Source organism: Micromys minutus (assembly GCF_963924665.1).
Source record: "Micromys minutus genome assembly, chromosome: 2".
Classification (NCBI taxonomy): domain Eukaryota; kingdom Metazoa; phylum Chordata; class Mammalia; order Rodentia; family Muridae; genus Micromys; species Micromys minutus.
The window spans coordinates 38,872,058-38,880,245 of record NC_137971.1 but is presented as its reverse complement, the minus strand read 5'-3'; positions in this window follow the sequence as shown (position 1 = coordinate 38,880,245).

Below are 8,188 nucleotides of genomic sequence, written 5' to 3'. Positions count from 1 at the left end.
TGTAAATCATAAAATATCCAATAAAAAAACTGTGATAACTGAAACTTTCTGCATCTCTGGAGATAGGTACCTAAGTAACAAGTATGTTTTCTCTATTCCTTGTCTATGTTGTCTCATGCATGGTGTTGGCCAAAATCAGAATAGACCAAAGCTGTTAGCCTATGTGTGTGTGTGTGTGTGTGTGTGTGTGTGTGTGTGTGTGTGTGTGTGATTTATTTCATAGATAAATAGATAGACAGACAGACAGACAGACAGATAAATAGATATATAGAGATATAGTTATATATAGTGCTTATTATATTATTCTATTAGGAAAAATCATGAGCGCTGATAATCCTTGATATAAAACCCATTGTAAATACAAAGCAATGTAACTCAAAATTTAATGTTCATGACCTTCCCAGTGTAATAAAACAGCAGACTGTGAAGTGTTTCCTATTTCTTCATGAGCCCACTTCCTACCAGGAGCTGTGGTTCTTCCACTACCCAGCACGGAATAAAAACATCAGACCATATGAGGTCAGCCAGGAAAAGATCAGAATTCAAGCTTTGAAGTATTGCCTTTAAATGTTGAATGTATACTGATTTTTGCATCATAGTAAATGAGAAGAAAAGCAAAGCATGATTTGAGGGTCTACCTGGACAATGACATTTTCATTAGAAAGGATGACTAGCAGCCAAGCAAAGCTTTTAACACACTCTTTTTTCACTCTGCATTGCAATCAACGCTCTGTGTTCTGTCCCGAGCAGAGCTGATGAGCACATTGAATTAATCATAGGTTTAATTTCTGTGTGGGCTCCCTGTTCCAAATCTCTCACTGGCCTTTAATTAAAGCAGCTAATTATCTTTCAAATCCTAGAAGAAGAAAAAAGTGATAGATTATTATCTCCAGTCTTAGGCCATTAAAAACAAATGCTGCAATTATGTTGGCCATTATTGACTTTGTACATAAAGTGTTTATAAAATATCATACAGTTGTTGTGAACATCTTCATCTATACTTTATTGCACATGTCATTTTTTCATTTTCTCTTTATTTTAAAATTGGCCATGGTAAATATCAAGATAATGATCTCTCTTTTTAAATAGTTAGCATTATGACTTTAATTACTTAAGTATAGGGTAGTGAAGTTTAAAGTTTGGGTAGTTTATAAGCTTGAACCTGAATCACATCCCTGGTCAAAATGAATTTCATTTGAAAAATGTCAAGTATATCTTAACACCATTGAATTACTTATTCAAACAAAATTTATCCATATCAATTCTGAAAAATCTTTCTATTCTCTGAAGGTGGGTACCACAGCAGAGTTTTATCACACGATAAACACTTAGTTAAATTCTGCAAAAAATGAAAGTATTTCACAGATCACTAGCTATTTTTAATTTAAGCAAAATTATGCCATGGGACTGGAGCGATGGCTCTGCTGTAAAAAGCACATGTGGCTGAGTTTCATTTACAGAGTCCATGTTCAGAGGATTGCAATGACCTGCAACGCTGCCTCCGGGGACCACATATATATATATATATATGTGTGTGTGTGTGTGTGTGTGTGTGTGTGTGTGTGTGTGTGTGTGTATGCATTTAATTTTTATTTGGAAAGGTTACCCATATTCATTTGTCATTTTTTCTTCAGCTTTAAGAAAAATAGTTTAAAAAACATAAGATTGTAAATATACTCAAGAGTAACTGCTATTAAATAATTCTGATGAACAGGTAGAAAATGTACCTTCCTTTTACAGAAAATGTTAAATCTGTAATAGCAGCATAATTTAAATATAGAAAAAAGCTGGCTTTGAAAAACCCAGATTTTTTTTTTTTTCTTTTTTTTTTTGTACACACAAAAACACCTCCCTCTTTTTTCTATACAACATAGCAATGTTTTTGGGAAGGCTGTTCACATTACGGTACTTCCCACAGTTGGCAGCTCCATCACTTCCCCATCATCAGTGGGCTCTAGCCCAGCAGTCAGTCTAACACCAGGGCTGACAGGGCATTCAGGTCTTTCATGTACAGATAAGCTACCAGAATCTGGTCAATCTTCAGTTTTTGCTCAATCAGGAAAGAGCTTCAGCAGTACCTCCCTCAGCTCACTGGTCTCTTCAGATCTCTGTGTTGGCATGGGAAGGCTTGCTGCATTCTGGGAAGGATGGCTAGGGGTGTGAAGTGGGGCTGCTGAGAGAGCCAAGGACTTGAAGAGGCCTGGATTGGGGTGGAGGCTGGTGGCTGGTGTTGGCTACCTGGCTGCTGGGACTCCGGAAGCCAGGGTCAAAGGTGCCCACACTTGAAAGGGTGTTGGGAAGTGGCTGCATGGGAAACTAATATTTTCAGCCTTCTTGGGAACCTGCAGTTAGGTGCACGTGCACAGCATACAGAGAAAAGTGCAATTAAAACTGTACAAATTTGTTGAAAGCATACTTTCTGACAGTACATAGTTCAAGTAGCCTGGGCGAGGTATACAAAGCCTGGCATTGTATTCATGGATTCACATAAGCACTCACGTCTACAGATTACTTTCTCGATTTTATCTAAAAATTGCAAATCACTATTTAAGTGTTTCATAAACAGAAAATAAAATTTTATTGTCTGCATGTTGGGATGAGAGAGAAAGAGAGGAAGGGAGAGAGAGAGAGAGAGAGAGAGAGAGAGAGAGAGAGAGAGAGAGAGAGAGAGAGAGAGAGAGACTACATTCTGAAAACTCAGTGTAACAGGATCCTATAATGAATTCAAAAGACATTAAAACCCATGAATCCTGCCCATGAAATATGATTTGTGACTTCTGGCCAAAGGCCAGAGCCATCCAGTTTTATCAGGACTATGAGCCTGCCTGCAGATTGCTGGGCATCCAGAGGAGCCACAGAGGCTCTCACTCCAGAACCCATGGGTGAGTCCACGCACCCTCTACACTGTTTATCATGGGAGAGACAGCCAGGAACTCTCAGGGTGCAGGTGGCTTGGTGCTGCCTGGGAACTGACTATTTGGGACCAAATCAAGAGCCAGTCCAGTGCCATCAGAACTCACAGCCTACCCAGAGAGATGAACACCTATGAACAATATCCTTCCAGAACTCACAGACCCACAGTCCCACAGGAGAGACAAGCTCCAATTAGAGACAACAAGACCACCTGGCATCACTGATAACAAGATGGCAAGAGACAAGCACAAGACTGAGAAACAGAAACCAAGACAACCTGGCAACATCAGGACCCAGTTCTTCCACTATAGCAAATTATAGATATCCCATCTCACCAGATAAACAAGATTTAGACTTAAAATCATACTTCATGATGATGATGAAGGTCCTCAAGAAGTGCATTAAATAACACCCTTAAAGAAGTACATGAGAGCCAGGAGAAAACATGCAAACAAGTTGAAGCCCTCAAAGAAGAAACACAGAAATTATTTAAAGAGCCACAGGAAAGCACAACCAAACATGTGAAGGAATTGAAAACAGAAACAGAAACAATTAATAAATCACAAAAGGAGACAACCCTAAAGTTTAAAAAACCTAGGTAAGATATTGGAGTCATAGATTCAAGCATCACCAACAGAGTAAAAGAGATGGAAGAGAGAATCTCAGAGGTAGAAGACATGATACAAAACATTGACACAACAGTCAGAGTAAATGCAAAAATCAAAAGGCTTCTAACCCAAAACTTCCAGGAAATCCAGGACACAATGAGAAGACCAAACCTAAGGATAATGGGTGTAGAAGAGAACAAAGACTCTCAACTAAAATAGCCCTATCTTCAACAAAATTATAGAAGAGAACTTCCCTAATCTAAAAAAAGAGCTATCAATGAACATACAAGAATACTACAGAACTCCAAATAGATTAAACCAGAAAAGAAATTCTTACCGACACATAATATTCAGAACAACAAATGTTCAAAACAAAGAAAGAATACTAAAAGCAGTAAGGGATAAAGGACAGGTAACATATAAAGGCAGACTAATCATTTTGCACCATGCTTCTCAACAGAGATTCTGAAAGCTAAAGAATCCTGGAATGACATCATACAGATCCTAAGAGAATACAAATACAAGCCCAGGTTACTATATACAGCAAAACTCTCAATTACTATAGATGGAGAAACCAAGATATTCCACGACAAAAGCAAATTTACACAGTATCTGTCTACAAATCCAGCCCTACAAGGGATAATAGATGGAAAAATTCAACACAAGAAGAGAAACTTCATCCTAGGAAAGAAAGAAATTAATCTTCTTACAACAAACCCCAAATAAGAAAAGCACACAAACATAATTGTACCTCTAACAACAAAAATAGCAGGAAACAAAAATCACTATTTCTTAATATCTCTTAACACCAATGGACTCAATTCCCCCAAAAATACATAGACTATCAGACTGGATATGTAAACAAGACCCACCATTTTCCTTAGCACCTCATGACACTTTCTCCAAAATTAACCATATAGTCGGGCACAAAACAGGCTTCAAGAGGTACAAGAACACTGAAATAATCTCCTGCATCCTACCAGATCACCATAGACTCAGGCTGGTCTTCAATAACAACAAAACAACAAATAGCCAACATATACATGGAAGTTGAACAATGTTCTACTCAGCAATAGCTTGGTCAGTAAAGAAATAAAGAAAGAAATCAAAGACTTTTTAGAATTTAACAAAAATATATGCACAACTTGCCCAATCTTAAGGGATACAATGAAAGCAGTGCTAAGAAAAACTCATAGACCTGAGCACTTCCAAAAAGAAAATGGAGAAAGCATACACTAATACACATGAATAATCTAGAACAGATACAGGCAAGAAAAGTAGAGGCAGGAAATAATCAAACCCAGAGCTAAAATCAACAAAATAGAAACAAAAAGAACTATAGAAAAAATCAACAAAACCAGGAGCTGGTTCTTTGAGAAACTCAACAAGATTAATAAATCCTTAGCCAGACTAACTAGAGAGCACAGAGACAGTATCCAAATTAATAAAATCAGAAATGAAAGGGGAGACATAACAGCTGAAACTGAGGAAATTCAAAAAGCTGTCAGATCCTACTACAAAAGCCTGTATTCAACAAAACTGGAAAAACTAGAGAAAATGGCCAATATTGTAGACAGATACCAGCTATCAAAATTTAAATCAGGATGAGATAAACCATCTAAAGAACCCCATAATACCTAAAGAAATAGAAGCTGTCATCAGAAGCCTCCCAACCAAAAAACAAACAAAAAACAAAAAACAAAAATAAATATGGGTTTAGTGCAGAATTCTAGAACTTCATAGAAGACCTAATACCAATACTCTCCAAACTATTCCACAAAATAAAAACAGAGCGAACACTACCCAACACATTTTTGTAGCCACAATTACGCTCATTCCTAAACCACAAAGATGATACAAAGAAGGAGAATTTTAGACAAATTTTCCTCATGAACATTGCTGCAAAAATACTCAGTAAAATTTTTGAAAACCAAATCCAAGAACAAATCAAAAAGATAATTCACCATCATCAAGTTGGCTTCTTCCCAGGGATGCAAGGATGGTTCAGTATATGGAAATCAATCAATGTAATCCACTATATAAATAAACTCAAAGAAAAAAAAACACATGGTCATCTCTTTAGATGCTGAGAAAGCATTTAACAAAATCCAACACCCCTTCATGTTAAAAGTCATGGAAAGATCAGAAATTCAAGGCCCATATATAAACACGGTAAAAACAATATACAGCAAACCAGTAGCCAACAATGGTGAGAAACTTGAAGCAATCCTACTAAAATCAGGCACTAGACAAGGCTGCCCACACTTTCTCTACCTATTCAGTATAGTACTTGAAGTATGGCCAGAGCAATAAGACAACAAAAAGGGGTCAAAGGTATACAAATTGGAAAGGAAGAAGTCAAAATATCACTATTTGCAGATGATATGATAGTATACTTAAGTGTCCCCAAAAAAATTCCACCAGAGAATTCCTATAGTTGATAAACAACTTCAGCAAAGTGACTGGATATAAAATTAACTTGAACAAATCAGTAGCCTTTCTCTACTCAATGAATAAACAGTCTGAAATAGAAATTAGAGAGTAGACACCCTTCACATTGTAGTATATTTACACAATGGAGTACTACTCAGCTATTAAAAACAATGACTTCATGAAATTCCTAGGTAAATGGATATAACTTGAAGCTATCATCCTGAGTGAGGTAAACCAGTCACAAAAGAACACTCGTGGTATGTACTCACTAATAACCAGATACTAATCCCCAAACCTCAGAATACCCAAGAAATAATTTACAGAAATGATGAAGTCCAAAGAGAAGGAAGACCAGCAGGTGGATGCCTTACTCCTTCTTAGAAGAAAGAACAAAACTCTCATGGCAGGAAATAATGGGAGAAATAGAGGAGCAGGGATTGGAGAAAAGATCACCCAGGAACTGCCTCATGCAGGGATCTATTTTATATGCAGCCACTAAATCCATGTACTATTGCTAATTCCAAATAGTTCTTACTGGCAGAAACCTGATATGGATGCCTCCTCAGCCAGAGCCATTGTGATACAGAGGAGGATGCTTGCAGCTAACCATCAGACTGAACACCACGGTGACACCAGTGAAGGAACTAGAGAAAGGACTGAAGGAGGTGAAAGGGTCTGCAATCCTATGCGAAGAACATTATCAACCAAGCAAACCCACCACATTGCTCTAGGTGCATATGCTGCAGAGGATAGCATTCTCTAGCATCAGTGGAAGGAGAGGCCTTAGGTCCAGTGAAGGCACTTCTTTCCAGTGTATGGGAATGCCAAGTAATTTGCGAAGTCTTGAGCTATATAATGAGATCCCTTTCTAAAATACAACTTAATTGTAGCTGGAGAGATTTCTGATTCCATTCAGTGCTTTTATTGCAAATTTATAGACTGTAGTTTAATTCAACAACACTCATGAAAAAGCTAGATGAAGCTGTGTACACTTATAAACCTAGCACTAGAGAGATGGAGAGAAAAGAACCCCTTTCTCACAGACACAAGAATACATACACACACACAAACACACACACACACACACACACACACACACACACACACACCAAACCAATGAAATTTAAGAATGTTTATGCCCTGTGTGCCGGCTGGTGATAAACTAAAACAAAACAAAATGGCAAACAACTACAAACCCAAGTCCATTTTCCTGTCAAACACTGGTACCTTTAATGATGTAAAATTGAACTAGTAATTCATAATATAGCAATGGTTAATGCTTAGTATTTTAAAGTCTATAGTCCACTGAATTGTGAATCTTCTTTTAAATGGTTATGTGACTGTCCTCATTTTCTTCCGTTAAGGGTCACTAAACACATGTACCTGAGAGAATGCCGGAGGACGGAGTGCTGGGTGACACGGCAGACCATGGAAGAGCACATCCAGGAAGTAAATAGGCAATGCACATTTTCTATTAATGTTATTTCTACTGTTGTGATGCTCAGCTGCAGAAGGCAAGGCTGACTTCCATTTATCTGTATAGCTGTTCACCGAAGAGTAGCTTTGTAGAATTTATTCCTCGTCTCTTAGAATATACCAGAAAAATGAATTCTGTATGATCGAATATACCAGAAAAACATAGATATGTGCAAGGTTCAGTGCTCACTAGTGGCATTGTAGATTTTCTCTTACTTAGTTAAGAGTCATGATTTTAATTTTAATATGAAGCTTCATTGTTATTTAATTTACCATTACTTAAATTCCTAAGAGGTCTCTGTGTTCTTTCCAATTTCTTTGGTGTCTATAATCATCACTCGATGGTGTTTGAAATGACACAGTTCAGCATTTGTATGGGCTGCTATTCTGTATCTGTCCAGACAAAAATGAAAGGAGCTGTGTGATTACGGTACTATAAACAAATGACATCAACAACAACCACCAAACCCAGTAATCTACTTCATTCTCCCATCAGCCTGCCAAATTCATGGTGGGATTTTATACAGGCAGCCTGCTGGGCTGTAGACAGAACTCAGAATTCAAGTGCAGGTGTGCTTACTCTGAAGTAGGAGCTGGAGCAGAGCAAAACAACAAAAAGCTACATAAATTTGGATTTTCTCACAGCATCTGTCTTAGGCCCAAAGAGAAAAACCAAACAACAACAACAAAAAAGCAAATCTGTATTATAACCACAATGCAATTTGTCAAATTCCTATGAAGACTTTCCAGTCAATTGT